Source organism: Anticarsia gemmatalis, chromosome 3 (assembly GCF_050436995.1).
Source record: "Anticarsia gemmatalis isolate Benzon Research Colony breed Stoneville strain chromosome 3, ilAntGemm2 primary, whole genome shotgun sequence".
In the NCBI taxonomy this organism is placed as follows: domain Eukaryota; kingdom Metazoa; phylum Arthropoda; class Insecta; order Lepidoptera; family Erebidae; genus Anticarsia; species Anticarsia gemmatalis.
In genome coordinates this window covers 10880112-10896979 of record NC_134747.1, presented here as the reverse complement: position 1 = coordinate 10896979, position 16868 = coordinate 10880112, and the positions used below count along the sequence as shown (strand labels likewise).

Sequence of the window (16868 nt, the reverse complement as noted above, 5' to 3'; positions counted from 1 at the left end):
GAAGTTTATAAATTGTCACAGGACAGTTTAAAGGTATTAAAAAAAAAGGAAGCAGGTAAGTGTATGCTTAAAAAGAGGTTTAACACAATTTCTTGAGGACATACACAGTCCGAAACCTGCACTTGGCCAGTGTGGTGGGATTAAGGCCTGATCCGTAGATCCTTGATCTTTGATCCTAGATCCCTTGTCTAGCAGTGAAATAGTCACGAGTTAAGAAGTAGCCAAATCGACACGATTCACATTGATTCCTACGAAATAAGTATTTTTGCTATGACCTTGACTTTCTTCCATTAAACCAAAGAACGTATCCCTCTTATCAGTAAGCTGCAAGTAAGTCACGATGTTCAAATTCTCTTTTATTTCGCAACGATATCCATTGTGTGATGTTGTATGATCGTCTTATTAAGTGCATTGTTGTACGGGCACTTTGCATACGGAGGGCCCATTGAAACGAAGGTTGCATGCAACCGGTTTGCGGGGTGGCCGAGGTACTTCTTTAATCATTTAATTTTCTAGGCTCGGTAGATTTTATCTTTAACGTTTTATAGTCGAGTATGTTCAACGGTTTTGTATGATTGTGAGTAGGTGTGAATTCCTTATCTTTAAAGTAAGTTCTGTCTAGAATTAGTAATTATTATCTCTGTTTCTTTTTATGCTAGTTTATCAGTATGTTTTTTTTAGATACGATAAGCATTATATCAACATAGTATTTGTAAATTTAGGCAAACTCTGTCATCGTTTCCGTGGTGTAGCGGTTATCACATCTGCCTAACACGCAGAAGGCCCCCGGTTCGATCCCGGGCGGAAACATATCTTTTTATCAAACTTATACTTAGTCAAAACCAATTTTTAAATATAAAACGGAATTTTTCAATTAATATTTATGCTAAGTATGGTATCCACAATTACAATAACGTACTTTTATCAGCCCAGCTTTTTATTAAATCCGTTCGTCTGAGTCATTACAATCTACTCTGAGAACACAAAAAAATGCACTTTGTAAATGAATTCATAACAAAAGACTGAAAGGTTTACAAATATCAAGATTGATTGAAAACTATCAAGAGCAGGTGTGTAGAACCATTGTTCTGATATTAGTAGTATTGTTGAAATAAACCTACGATTGATTGAGTCTTCCGCTCTCAATTGTCTGGGCGTTACACTGACATTTACACCGGTTTGTACCGAACAGTATAACGTTGCTTTTAACACCTGAGGCTATGTAAATGAATGAAGACGAGTTTTACAAGTGGTTTGAAGGAAGTGCAGTCCAAACACAGTTATCTTATGAAGTATTTGATCCGTTGCGCTTTATCTATAAAGATAATACGAGTAACAAATTCAGGATGTAGCGACATAGAAATCAATTTGCAAAATTCTTAGTATGAGTATACCAACTAATATTAAAATAACCAATAAGTATTTATAACCGTTGCAAAACTAGTAGAATGATAACTCTACCAAACTGTGGTCTAGGTTTCATGTGTTATTATACATGAATCATAGACCACAGTTTAAAATCAACTAAACAAACGATTCTTAAAACCCCCTGTTTAATCAAAATAAAGATAGACCGTCTAATGAACTCAACAGATCCTTTGAAAGATTTAACTAGGGGCCCTCAGGGAACATTTGAAAACAAACAACGGGCATAATAATTACATTTTAAAAGCTCCAAGATGGGATTATAATACGGGGATCGTGATCGACTGTAGACTTATAAAGCGTGCGGTGCGTGCGCGTGCGCGTCTCCAAGCGAACGTAATACTCGCACGTGTAAGTGAGCGGCGGAACTAAACGCCGGATGTCCTTTATCTGCCGGCCGTTCATCTCTGAGGACAATACTCACGAATGTACTAAGCTTTTACTGTGATCGAATTTTCGAGGAATTTTAATCGTGGGTAATACCACTCTTTTGTCGTATTTATCGTGAAATTACTAACTAAGTGTCTTCGTAATGTAAACTAGTATTTCGGGAGCTTTATTGAATTTTTTGTATTGATGTTTTTGATTAGGTATATAGAGACGTTTAATAGAGCCTGAGAAAGTAAACCCAGTCAGAAGTGTAAGTATTGATTTGAACAATTAATAGCAGGCGGAGATATTTGATCAGATATCCTGTTTATTTAACACATTAATACTATCACACCATCAAAAACTTACATGCATATGTAGAAAACTGAACTAAAGTCACACATATTCGCAAAAACTGTCACATAAAAAAATATTAGCTCAGCACAAATCACATCAAATCTAAGAATCGCTTCACAAACACGCTTTTTACTTCAAACGAGTCGCTCGATTTCTAGGAAACTGTAGTACTAAAGAGCCGTGGAGTAAAATACTTGCGTGTACCATATTTGTCTTTTAGAACCCGCTATACGGACATAACGGATGGCAAGTGCCGATCTCGGATTGTACGGCGTACGCAATACTATCGCCACTTGAGATACTAGATAGCGATTGATTGGCAATAAATTGTGAACACTCAAGTGGTCTCGTGATAGACAAATATGGTTTTAATATCATTTAGCTGTCAAAGACTCAATGTACTGTACTCAATGTACTCAGTTATAAAGACAATTAATGGTTAAGTTTTACTGGCACCTAAAGCTTGCGGAGCATTATCTAGCCATTAATTTCCGAACTACATAGCATTTCCTGACAACTATAGTATATTAAAAAAATATAATTACTTATGCTTACTAAAAGTTACAGTTAGAAAACGTTCACGTGTTCGTATCCTGGTGGTTCGTGAAGCCAGTTTGTAGTAAAACCCATGATGAGAAGAAACAGAATGTACGATGTGCGAAGACTAGTCATACAGTAATGACTAATCCGGCCTTATCAACTCTAGTCATATCTTTGATAACGCCGTAATCGTTTGTTTAATACTAATCTAGATATAAGACAACTATTTTACAAAAGTCATTGCACCGACCTAATAATAACTGTAAACTTTTGCGTTTCAAGTTTTAAACGTTAATACCGGTTACGAGTTTCACGTAACCTATTCCCATTTATGTTATGTCGCTCTGTTATGTACACCCTTAGTTACATGACTAGTATTTTCTACTTAAGATAAGTAGCTAAGAAATAGTAATAGCCGAGTGGTTCAAGTTGGTAGCTCTGCAAGTGTTTGCAGACTTTGCAGATTCGAACCTTCGGCAGCACACCAATGTCTTTTGAAATTGATGAATTATTAAAAAAATATCACTTGTTCCAACGGTGAAAGAAAACATCGTGATGTGGCCTTAAAAATCTGAGGTTTTTAGAACAGTCCTTAAAGGTATGCAAAGTCCCCAACCCGCAATTTAGGGATTCTTTATTTCGGGAGGAGACCCTTGCACAGCAGTGGAATATTAATGGGTCTTTATTATTTATTTAATTAGTAGCTGGTGTATAGTTAAGTTGACAGCTGGTAACGGGTGCGCACGCGCCGTCGTACCACGGTTCAGCGCGGGTCACCGCCGTCGAAGCAGAGAAATGCGCCGCGACGATCTGTGGTCATCTACGCGTGAGAATTCTAAGCCACTTGACTTATTTGTTTTCTATTATTTCTGCGGTATGGTGCGGTTTTCCTCATTTATAGTGCAAGGAAAAACTAATAAACTTTATACAGTCGATTTTACTTGCATCTCCATCAATATCTCTATGATTCGAGTGGCCACTGAGAAAAAAAGAAAGCATAACTCATTGAATATTTTAAACTGTATATTAACAACGAAGTGTTTATTTCGCCTGCAACTATGACCGATTTAATATGGCCGATACGTCGAGGAATTAAAATAGTTACCTTTAAATTTTCCTAGCATTTAAAACCCGTTTAAATTATAATAAACGAAGGATCTTTTTGCAACAATAAAGTAACATAAAAATATCAAGTTATGAATTACAATTACATTCCCATACCGTATATGTGAGCAAATAAATGACTAACGTGCAGATGTTTAGGTACATTAGTATGTAACAATGTATATAGGCGGCGGTATGGTGGGTAATGTTTACGTACAGAGCCCCGTCCGCGGTGGAGCCATGACCCGCCACCGTCGGTCATGGGTGACCGACACCGGCCGTTGTAATACTACCTTAGGGTGGGTACCAGACGGATGTGATGTACGAGACAATGTATTACCGTGTAATCTATACTAATATTATAAAATTGTAGAGTTTGTTTGTGTGTTTGTTTGAACGCGCTAATCTCAGGAACTGCTGGTGCGAATTGAAAAAATATTTTACTGCTTGATAGCATGTTTATTGAGGAAGGCTTTAGGCTATATAAGATTAAGCTACAAACATTAGGAGCGAAGAAGCAACGAAAAATGTTTCAAAAACGGGGAAAATTATGACCCACTAGTAGTTCCTGAGATTAGCGCGTTCAAACAAACAAACTCTTCAGCTTAATAATATTAGTATAGATTCTCGCTTATGTTCCGCAAGCGAAGTTGCGCTGGTCAGCTAGTATCATTATATTACCCGCTGTTTGGACTCCCTGGCGCCGCAGTTAATTCATCGGTCGTTGCTTTTTATAAACGCAAAGGTTGTGGTAATCGTTTATTGATATTATTATTCTGCATTACATTGCAACTTTATAATGCTATACTAGTCTGTACAAGGCTTAAACACATTACGTAAATAAGTGGTCTAAGTTCCTATTTGTGCGTCATCACTCGTAACATGTGATCAAACTCGCTCGAAATCCTACTAATATTACAAAGCGAAAGTAAGTATGGATGTATGTACGTTTGATACTGTTTCACGAAAAAACCACTTGACGGATTTCAATGAAATTTAGTATACTGATAGTTTATAACCTGGATTACTACATAGGATACTTTTTACCCCCGGGAAATCTTTTCACGCGGATGTTATCGCAGGCAGAAGCTAGTTGGTTATAAGGACAAAAAATGTCACATAACTTTAAACGAGAAATGTAAATGTATAGAGAAAGTTAGAAATCGTTATTAAATATTAGATGTTTTACTGCTTTTTTAAATATTGTTCTTTGATTTTATGTTTTACTGCCAAAGTTATAGCTCTGCATTTTACATTTTTAAGAGATATGCTAAATCAATACGTTTACATTCAACGTTTGCCGTCGCGTAGTTTAAAACGTATAGTGTAAAACTAGAGTTATGTTTAGCTGATGAATACCGACACGCTTATATAAAAATTCGGTAGGTCATTGCCTGGTTTTGTTCTGAAAACATTTCCTATAGCGTAAGAATCGTAAAGTAACAATAAGAACTAGGAAAGATTAAAAATAGGTTCATATTTCAAAAAAGACTATTATATCAGTAGATAGTATTTCTATGTTACGAGTTCACGACTGCTAAAGCCATAAACATCCATCCAAACTTAGAAAACAGAAATACAGATTTAGTTAGTTCAGGTTTTATTAATATAGAACTGAAATCTTTATAATACTTTTAATTTATTGCATCTCATTTAGAATGCGACCACCTGAAGATAAACAGCTATTAAAATACTAATTAGTCTTAATTATGTATAGTAGATCCTCGGGAGGTATTATGTAAACATTGTTGTTTGTGCATTCAAACGGTGTAGGGTATAGTGGCCAGTCAGTAGCTGTTTCCTGCCTCTCGATCGCTAGGAAATGTGTTCATTGATGCGTGAGAGCGGTACCGATCCCCGGTACGATGTTGCAATCGATCGATCGATACTATAATATCGGTTACCAAACTTTGAACGAGTTTGTGTTCACTGTTGGGTTATTATTCGTTTAATACGCTGGGCTTGGGAATGGATAGGCTTTCTCTTGACTTTAAGATGTCCCTGACGCGTTTGTAGGAATATATAAGTTGCAGAAAAGAAAATCATTTAATAGTTCTTTGAAGACAAGCTTACAAGATGGTTTGTGATGAAATATGTGTTAATTTAATAATATTATATCTTACACGATGTCAATAAACATCTAAGTATTAAAATGATATCAAATCATATCGTGTTTTCATAAAATATTTTACTTCTAATTCTGCAACCACTTCCTCCATCAGAAAACCGTTAGCTGTTAATTTAAAACACAAATGACATTTATAATCAAATTAAAAGAAATAAATTCTACACTCCGACTGTCATTGTATTAGTATTTTATCTATGTCCAAATGTTTTTAGAAATTTCAGATAGTTTTTATATCAGCAAAATGCTTTTAATATGGCTGTTGCAATGTAAATTGGCACTAACGCAAAATTTATTGCACATGAAATATCAATAAAGTATTGCAGTTTTAAATATTTATATTGTGAAACTGGGGAGAATACGATACTATGACAGAAAAGACTTGTTCTAGAAAACTCTGGTGTGCGAGAACATACGCTTTTAATAAGAAGGCAAAGTAAATTAGTATAAAAGTAATGATAGAGCAAACATTAAATACTATTATCGTATTAACAACTTGGTTCTTTCACCGACTTCAAGAAAGGAGGAGGTTCTCAATTCGACTGTATTTTTTTTTTTCTTAAATAAGGATATTCGAGGAAATACAACAAACCATAACGGAATTATAGACACAACAGTCTAGACAATTTGAATGATTGGTTATTTAGGTACCAATCATTTCCCTTCGTTTACTTATCTCCTTGTGTGCACAGCTCATTTAAGGTCTTGACGACAGTAGTTCGTGACCTACATTGTCTACTCTAAAATCTTATCTTAGAGATAACAGAATTTTCTCATAATTATTCAAAACGCCTTATTGAGAACAAGTTTCTCATATCATCTTTATTTACTTTACGGTGCTATGTGTATCAAGATAACGGCTCTGCAATGACATAGCTTAAGTGTTTTTAAACAAAAATATGTAACATCGCTGAAATCGTTTTTAGGCACGCATGCAGGAAAACATTGCAACCTATTCTTGTAAATAATTTGCACCAGAAAACTATTGGCAATACGTGCAAACTTTAACTTTTAAACGCATTAAAAATAAAAATTAATGTTTCAAAACAAAAAAATTAAGTGCAAAAAAAACAATATGATTTTAGTGTTCCAAGAATCCAAATTCAATACTAACGATTTAAACGGTACTTATTGCTAACCATTAAAAGGAGAGCACAACATAAATATTAATCACCATTCATCAATATAAACGCGACCAACATCTCCAAAAAACCGCACCGTGTATGGCGATAGATCTGATAAGCCGAAGTTCGCAGTAAAGCGGCGCACGCGCAGAGGAAAGTGCTTGATATGCGACACAATGCCCGCACCTCGGCCGCACCGCGCCCGCGCGTTCGTATGCGACACGTATTACCTGACCCAGATATAAACGTGATTGCGTTCCGAAAAATTCAAGTAAATTGGATTTTTTCTCAAGAACCTTAAATTTTACGACCGGAAGACAGACAGGCTCTTAACGCGAGACATGTTTACAAAGCAGGCTTACTTAATCCTTACTTTTTACTTATTCTCACTTTCATTTGTACACGTTTTGCGTACCAAATTGTTAAGTAATTAGAATAACTTGTTTTTATATCTCTTCTTACGCTATTGCAAAAAGTAACCGGTACATAAACAAGTGTACGTATGTGGCATAACGTATAAACAGTAAAGAGTTGAAGTGAAAACTTTTCTCTAGTAAATCACTATGCTTCGCACGTCCGCAGAACGAAGGCAATTTACCAACAACAAAGATAAACTTATACTTAACACACCGCGAGCGCGTCACTGTGAACATTTCTTATCGCTTCGCAAAATGTGGAGAATGGTTTGTGTCAACAAAGCGGCAACGTGACTCTTGGGAGGCTTCGTCTCGGTGACGAGTGACGCGCTATTGTCCACCTGTTTGCCATCACTCTCATGCTTTTCCTATCACTTGTACTAGTACTGTATGGCAAAACATTACTGGGTTTTTAAAAGTCTACAGCCTGGATGTTTTTTCGGCGATTATATTTTAATTACCTACAATGAAACAACAACAAATGCAAGCAACAATCACAACAATACAGTTTTTGTATCAAAAAGTCACAAATATCCTTATATCGGTAGTACTTAATTGATGGGCTAAAGGGAATTTAGCGGGATCTTTTATCTGCTCTTGTCAGATGTCAGCCTGGTCGACCAATGAATCATGCATCTGTACATTGTAAATCTTCCCTTACAATCCGGGATCACTAACAGACGGGCTCAGTTAATTATCGCTTTAAGAATGTCACCGTGCAGGTTCAGTGCAGAATGCACGAGTCTCGTGACAGATTCATAAGAGGATCGTTTTGTCACTTATACTAAAACGTGTCATTCACGTTCTTAAAGTTATGACTAAGGTCTTTAAGAAAAATACCTCTTGGCTCTTAGGACAGTTAAGTATTCTAAAATCTTATTTGAAGCTAAAATAAAAGAGAAAGATCCCCCTAAAGTTTAAACAAAGATCAGTAGAAAAAATTCTGCTGAGACTAATAAAGGATAGGTCGTAATTAACCAAAATGACAAGTAATCCTAAAACATCTATAAACTTCATTATCTTGTCCTTATTCTACGTTAAGTACAGTTTTGGCACAACATGTTTTTGTCCATAAATATAATAAGATACTGTAAAGAGATTTGCTAGCACCCCAAGTATATGCCAATACTATCTTAGCAAAAGAAAACATTGTACTTTTCAACCTCACTAGTTTTATCCCCTTCATTGGATTACATACATAACAAATGCAATATCAGATTGATGGTAACACTTATCCTATTACACAACAGCATGTGACAATAGTATCTACAACTTATCGATCACCGCATTAAGTAAGTTATTGAGCAGAACGGTCTTAAGGCTTCCCAGTCACTTCGTATTACACTCATAATAAAATTGTATAATGTAGTCGCCTTGGAACCAATAATGGCGAACCGGTAATGTATTTTAAAAGTTAAAGGTTTAAGAAACTTGAATTTTGAGAATATACCTACTACTGGAGTAACTTTATAAATAAACTATCCATTGTCCAACCCGGCAGATATTGACATATCGAAATACGTAGAATATTGTTTTGATATCTTCTTATTCATATTTCGGCCGATTTACCAAATATAAGAAGAAATGTAGATCTGGGAAAATCACGTAACATTAATGTAATCTGTGTTGTGCAGTTTTCAGACGCAACAGTAGACTACGTTCTATATATATTTTGGTAAAGAAGGGAAATGTAAAATATGGCTTTAAATAACGCGCCGGGGTAAGAAGTTTTGATAAAAGTCACGTCGAGCCAAACGATGGAACAAAACAAATCGTCCTGCAAGCTGCCGTCCCGTCGCGAGCGCCGCCCATGTTCCAGTGAAAGTCGAAACATTATAAACAAAAACTTATTTTACGATTCCGACCGCGTTCACCCGTCTGTTTGTAAATTAGGACATTTTCAACATTCCTGCAGGTACGGGCTACTGCCTACTGTTTCCTGTGGACAATGCCACATGATATTTTGTGATGTTTTTTAAGTGGGCGCGTTTAGTTTAGAGGTCAACGCGAAAGTTTGGAAGAAAGTTCTCGATGAATTGTAAAAAGGACTGACTTTATTGGTAACTCAAGCAATTTGCAGTGACTATTCAGTAGTTTCCCGATACTTGAGATTAAATAGAGAAAAAAGTGTGTATTTATATTACAACTAGCTGACCCTGCAAACGTTGTTTTGCCATATAAATTTAAAAAACAAGTGTTACTTAGGGGTATGGAAAATAGATGTTGGCCGATTCTCAGACATACTCAATATGCTCACGAAATTTCATAAGAATCGGTCAAGCCATTTCGGAGGAGTATGGCAACGAAAACTGTGACGCGAGAATTTTATATATTAGATATACGAAAAAAAAATATTAACATATTTGTTCAATGTTTCGCATACTGAGACTAAAACAAACATTGTACAAACATATTACTGTCGGTCATAAGTTAAAGATATTAAAATCAATCAGTTACACAGAGTCCCGTCACTTGTCTGAATTGTCCCATTCAACTGTCAAACTACTCATACGTTATCATTTAAAGTGTTCAGTAATAAGTTGTTTTCTCTGAATTGTTTACCGGCCGCTTTCTTATAAGTCGAATAGGCTTTACAAGTAAGAAACCAATCGTACAAGGAGAAACACTGATGGAGAAAGGTTCTAGAAAAATACATCTATATGTGCGAGCACGTTTTTCTTGAATTTCAATCAATTCAAAATGTGTTCATTATAGTTATCCCACTAATATTATAAATCTGAAACTTTGTAAGTTCAGATGTGTGTTTGTTACTTTTTCACGAAACAAATACTTTTTATTCTATTCTAACCTGGATTAACATATTTTTATCCGGGAAACACTTTCATGCAGACGATGTCGCGGGCCAAAACTAGTCATTCTATATATTTACTCTAGTCTGCTTTAATTAAAACTTCATTTCAAGAATGCAATAGCTGTCGAAATGTCACCTACATTAAGCCCATTAAATGCAACGAAAAAATGTGTACAAGTCCACCTGATTTCTGAAGTGCTGACTATAAATATTACCTCATTTTTATAAATTGCAAAGTTAACTCTTTTTTAGAGTACGTGCACATAATTTGATGCTTTTATTGCACAGGAAGATGATGCAACATGCCTCACAGGTTGCACTACATTGTAAAAGTTGTTCATCCTATCAATAATTACTACTAAGTAAGGTGTTCCTTCGTTAGTTTTATTAAATACTAAATACTACTTCATTTTTGTTTGAAGGGATCTTTAAAGCAATGTTTTATGTTGATTGATTGATAAATAAATAAAGACTTAATCTATCTATAGCATATTTAAGTAAATTCTGTTTAGGCATTCTTACCGGCAAAAAAGAAAACTATTTTGTGGAGAAAAGGATGCAGAATTGAAGAATCGAATCTAAAAATCTTTACACTGGCGGTTAATCATCCTTACTTTAACAATAAGTAACTATTAATACTTGACAGAAATGGAAATTGGATTCTTTACCTACCTACCAACAAAAGTTTTAAATTATTTTGCTGAATCGTCAATGTATTTTTCTACTTAAGTCTTTTACTATCAGACGACAACTGGAGATTGTAATCACAGACCACACTGGTATAATTTACTTCACAGTGAAGGTATATTTATAGCAAAGATGCCTCGGGCTTCTGTTTTAAAGTCGCTTGTCAAACCCTCTTAATTGTTCTACTGACTGGTTAAATAAGTGCAGTTCTGCAGTAGTATTATCGTTTTTTCAGTATTCTTAATGCAAGGAACATCCAAGTAAGCAAGCTCTGGCTGCGTATATACTGTGTATCTTTAATAGTTTATTTTGTAGTATCAAACAATCTAGTGTCAAAGCTTTTCAAGCCGCCCGAAAGGCCTTTGACATGGCTTAACGACTGTTATCTTCGTAGATAACAACCGAGACCAACTTTTTACGTGACTTTTAAAGCACGGGGATGCACAGTTCAAATACCACTATGCGGTCACCCATCTTTAAAGAAGTTTACATCAATCTAGTATTGTTTACGACTAAGACTAGCACTAAAAGTGCCTATCAGTGGATACCATAAAACATCATACGAATATAGATGTCAACCGAAAAGTATACTGTTTAAAATGACATCAGAATTTTGGCAAGAATTCCTTGGAGGCAGTGAAATATCTGAAGCATAACGTTTATCATTATTTTATTTACGTCCGAGTCATATCATCACATGTGTATAGCGAACATCTAAGTAAATGTTTATTCTCTTTTTCATTATTAAAAATATGATTCAAATTCCAAGTTCAATGTCGGTCATAGGCTTGGCATTCTCCAAACGCGAACTTCGACGAAGCCGATTTAACGCTATGCGCCAATTATAATTAAACCTATCACCCGTTCGTGCAATTTCAAACCTTATTATCTACATCAAAAGGTTGATTATAACGGTAAAAAATTTTTAAAGTTTATAAAAGAAAATAATCGTTTTGAAACCGACGCACGATCGTGATAGGTTCCAGCATAAATTTTATTTCTGCAATTTTTAAATGTCTGCTTTGTGTGTATTGTAACGATAGTTATCTGCACCCTTATCTTTACTTCCTAAAGGTTATTTTTATTTGCATTCTTATTTAAAAAAATATTAACAGAAAGTAAGAAATAATTACAAAGAAGAGACAAATATTGACCCCCGATCAATATCATTCTAAATCGGAACGGTTTAACATGGTTGTCGTCCGATAATAAAGCAATAAGGTATACTATTACTAAGATTTTTTATTACATAATATATTAAAGCATGTTTTTGAGAGAAAGCCTGTTGTACCGACTACAGGTAAAGTGGGAAAAGGACAACAAAAAGAAAGAAATACTTTTATTACATTGTAAATACATTATACTTTTATTAACCGCCTTAATTGTAGCTTCCATTAAGAATAATTATTTAAATCTGAAATAGATACTTCTGAAATACTATATCCTTACGTCATTATCAAACTGATACCCAAAAATAATGAATATTTCATAACAAAAAAGAGAAATTCGCTACTAAATAATTATTATTCATTCTAATTATAGCACATTCACGATTTCATTCAAATATTGAAACATTAAACATGGATAAAATTAGTATTTGAATATAATGCAGCTTTATAAAAATTAATTATCTATTAAGATATTTAAACTATACAAATAGTTATTGTCGAATCATAGAAAAAGTAATAAACATTACGTCATAACTCGTTGAAGTCTTTTGTACGTGATGTAATCGATAAAGGACGATTTGCGAAAATCAACTTTAATCACAAACTGCTTATACACATAGAATCCCTGACTACACAGTCAACCTGCGACCAGTACCTGTGCCTAAACGCCAGGCATTCTTAGGTAAAATGGGTGTACTTGTTAATTCCCATAATCAAATCTTATATTTTTAAAAATAACCGCCAAATGTGTTGCTAAGCTCAAAACTCATCATCAGCTTAACCAGACTTATTGCTTTCGTAAAACTGTCTTTAAGACACGTGAAAGGTTTTTATAGACGACAAAAAAAAATACAAAGAAAATTCGTGAGCGCAGTTGCACGGGTCAGCTAGTATACAATAAACATGCAACGCGGAAGTTATTAAGTTATGGCTGCAAAATTTCTTGTTTTCAACGAATATGACACTGTACCGAAACCGTAAAACACTCGTCAAAGTCGAAAGTTTTCAGTTACGCTTCCTGTTTCATAAAACAGTTGATATTTCTTTGACAAACCGGTGTCAATTAACGTAGAAATATCACCAAGCGTGAGGAAGAATTTGCTAGTAGGTGTTATATGTTTTGACAGGGACATTACGTGAAAATCTTGAAGTAATACATTGTCAATCAAAATATCAACGTTCATGAATTCCTTCACGCTGAAATGTTATTAATTACAGTCACAATTGTACGCTACTTTAAAGTTTATCTTTCGACGGTTATTTCAAGTTAATAATTTAGTGACGGAATAAATTGTATGGAAGCTTGACTAACACAATTATTTGAAATTAAAAGGTCATCGTCAATTGTCACTTCATTGGTTACAACACATTTTGAGTATTACTTTTTTCGCTAGACTCTATAATAATATTTGTCTATTATGATGGAATGAAAAGACATTAACGAAACTTGTGTCAGCTTTGAATATCTTGGACACTTGGACGGTTAACTTAACTTCATATCGATTCAGATACATTTTTGTATAGCAAATCTATCAAAATTAAACTGAAGATAAGTAAACTTATCCATGGATTGCATATTAATATCGACCGTCAAATGTAAAGTTCAAAACATTCAAGAATCAGAGACATTTAATCCTTACCTCGACCTAACGACAACTCGCTTACTAGTTCTAAACAAATCTTTAAATGAAACACATCTTAAACACTAAATATGAGCCTACCTCTTAGCTCTCCTGAATGACCACACTCTCCAGCCTTATTATTTCTCTTAAACTACACAAATGGCGACGTCCCACAACACTCAGCTGACAGATACATGAAAACCAGTGTTATGCAAAACGTCGTGTCTTTAATATTAACACTAATGCGTTAACTTCATATAAAATTGATTTACTTGTGTCCTTTACTTATTATTGAACTCGTGAAGATGACGTTTTTATGATGTTAGCTAATATTTGCAGCGTAACTTTATGAGTAATAAGTTACTGTGTGTGGTTTTACACTTTACAATGTCCTTAGTGCAAGCTAATGCGCCCTGTTTTAAACAAAATAGATTAATTATATTAGTCTAGATTGTATTTATCATTGACATTACTGTGTCCATTTATTGCTGAATGATTCAGGTGGCGTCAGGCAGAGAAATATACATATGTAACGAAGGAACATCTTCGTTCGTGGCTAAAAATACATTTTCGCAAATGGTAACCGCAATAGTATAGACCAATGTTTACTATTAAAACTGTTTACACTACTTCACATATCGAAATTAGAATTTAGCGGCGTAATTACTTAACTTGTACCTGGAAGTCGACCAATACTAATATGTGAATTAACAATAAACATTAACAAAACAAGACACGGTGAGTTACAATACACAGCGAAGTGAGATTAGTCTTTCGTCAAAAAAATTTAACAGACATAAGCTCCCTAATAATAGAACTACTGTTACATCATGTCGGTATGACAGCCGTAGAGCGTGTCTAACCGACAATAATTAACTTACTTAACATTGCCACTGAAATAATACAATTCTTAACTAAATAACGTTACCTAAACAAACAGTCTATTGAAATATCGTGTATACATACAAACACACATAGAATCACGACTATTTCCAATAGAGGAAGGCAAAGAACGCTACTTGACACGAACCTTAAAAACTTCCCTTGCCTCCTTCACACCCAAATATCTTGTCATACATACTAGATAACGTGTTTATTACTGTTTACAATAGTTTACTTCCTAAGTTTCTTATAAACCAGTAGGTAAGACAAATAACACTGATTAACGATGGCTAATTCAAAAGAATTGAATCTAAAACTCGTGTAAGATGAACTTGCTCGTAATGTTCTGCGCCACGATTGATTTATTATACGTCTGTAATTGGATTGCTTCTTTCTACCAGTTAATCACTATAAGCGGAGATGCAGAAACGAGTATTTCTTATACTAAAGTGACTTATTAAATTACCGTTATCTTTAAAACATTTTCCAAAAGTTGCAATATTCTAAACACAATGATGACGTCAATCGACGATTACTGCTTAGTCAATCATCTAACGACCTACCTATTTACATGAATAGACACTGCATAAAAATATTTATGCGAACTCGTGTCTTTCAAATTATAATTCACCAGATAAAGGAAAAATATACTCCAAAATCTTTTTATTAATTCGTTAAAAACTAGCTTGTTAGGCAGTGTTTTTCATAAAATGGTCGATGTTTATGTATATTCATAACATCATTAAACTTGGTAGGGAAACTGGACACCTGTCGTTAAGTTCTGAACATATTGTTGCCATGCCATTGAGCAAATAGACAGCCGTTGATTATTAGAGATCAATATTGTTTACAACTTTCTATGGGAACTTTATGCACCATTGTTTGTTCGAGAGCGTTTATCGACAACGTCAGTAAAAAATTATGTATACGGTAATTAGAATGTGACAAGTTTCATTTTCAATTCATAAGCATTTCAAGGTAATCTATGCAGTTTTTACTGCAGGTCGGATATCGCTTGAGATACAGACACAAATGAAGGATAAAAACAAGAATTCCCTCATAAGCATACTTACTGCATCTAATCAAGCTATTTTATATGAGGTCTATTCAAATACTTGTCTCTAGCGTTTAACGGATGCATTACGATTGTGAAATTTTTAAAAGCCATCCACAGATGCTGTTGGCTCGTGATGAATGTGAATCTCTAACGCATAAAACAACAATTACCCACTATTAATTAACGCGTCTCATAACTTCAGTGTCTATAGTAATCCAATAGGAATCTCATGCGATCTAATCGATCGGATGGCGAAAATATTTATGCCTACATATTTGTTGATCCTACTTTCTACTGAAACGGTAAAATTTTAAAATGTATCTGTTTAAAGCAAACACCGGGTTCTTTACATAAAATATGTTTTATTATACGAGATGTTCGTTGTCGGCTACAGACTCATCGGATACAGGTGTCATAATTCACGTGTAAACACCGCTACGGGCTACGTGGAAGAAATCCAGCGAGTTCTCGCGTTCCAAATGTGGAACAATGCGCACACGACTCTACTTTATTCAATTAATTAGTACATAGTTAATGGAACAACATTCAAAAATAAATATCGTTACACCGTCACCTGACGGGTAAACACTCAGGTCATATTGTCACGTTTGACGAAATTTACCGTTAAGATCCGCTGCTGAGTGGTGCTCGGTCAAACGCCGGAGCTGCTCCTCGTCATATCACAGACACAAGCACTAGTTGTTGAACTATCACTAGAATACGATCACTTCACACGATCACCGATGGTCCCCGTACATTTCGTCGGTCGCGGTTCGTGTGGTTGTATGCGAGGGCCGCGTCGTGCGCATAGGACCAGCAAATGCGACGGACCGTGAATCTTAACCTACCTGTTGCGCTTGCGTGTCGCCTGTCGACGGCCCGCCGCCCGCCGGACCGGCCCCCCTGCTGCACCGACACTCACCGCCGCCATGTTTTACACAACCTCCATTCAACTATTTTATTTAGTTAAATCGAGCCATCCTTTCATCGGTTATCCTAAAATGTCTCCTGAAACATGAAAACAGTGTTCATATGACATTATCTGTAACAAATACATCGGATTCGACGTCACGATAGCCGTAAAAGCCTTAATCTGCTTTACCGACCGACACTGGCGCCATCTGACTAAATCATGTGATACTTTTGTGTCATAAGATTGTATTAGTTTGCGGTGAAATC

At 35.1% G+C, this 16868-nt stretch overlaps 1 protein-coding gene and 1 non-coding gene across 2 annotated transcripts in view; one reads left to right on the top strand and one right to left on the bottom strand.

Annotated features, from left to right (window-relative positions):
* The window catches only part of ck (unconventional myosin-VIIa ck), a 44187-nt gene extending 27657 nt beyond the window's left edge, over positions 1-16530 (bottom strand). Inside the window, exon 1 of the mRNA XM_076136536.1 lies at positions 16312-16530. The gene's annotated coding sequence lies outside the window, so the exon portion shown is untranslated. The remainder of the gene's footprint in view (positions 1-16311) is intronic.
* TRNAV-AAC (transfer RNA valine (anticodon AAC)) lies at positions 738-810 on the top strand. The gene has a single exon. It is a non-coding gene; the product is annotated as a tRNA-Val (tRNA).
* Positions 16531-16868: the final 338 nt, after the last annotated feature.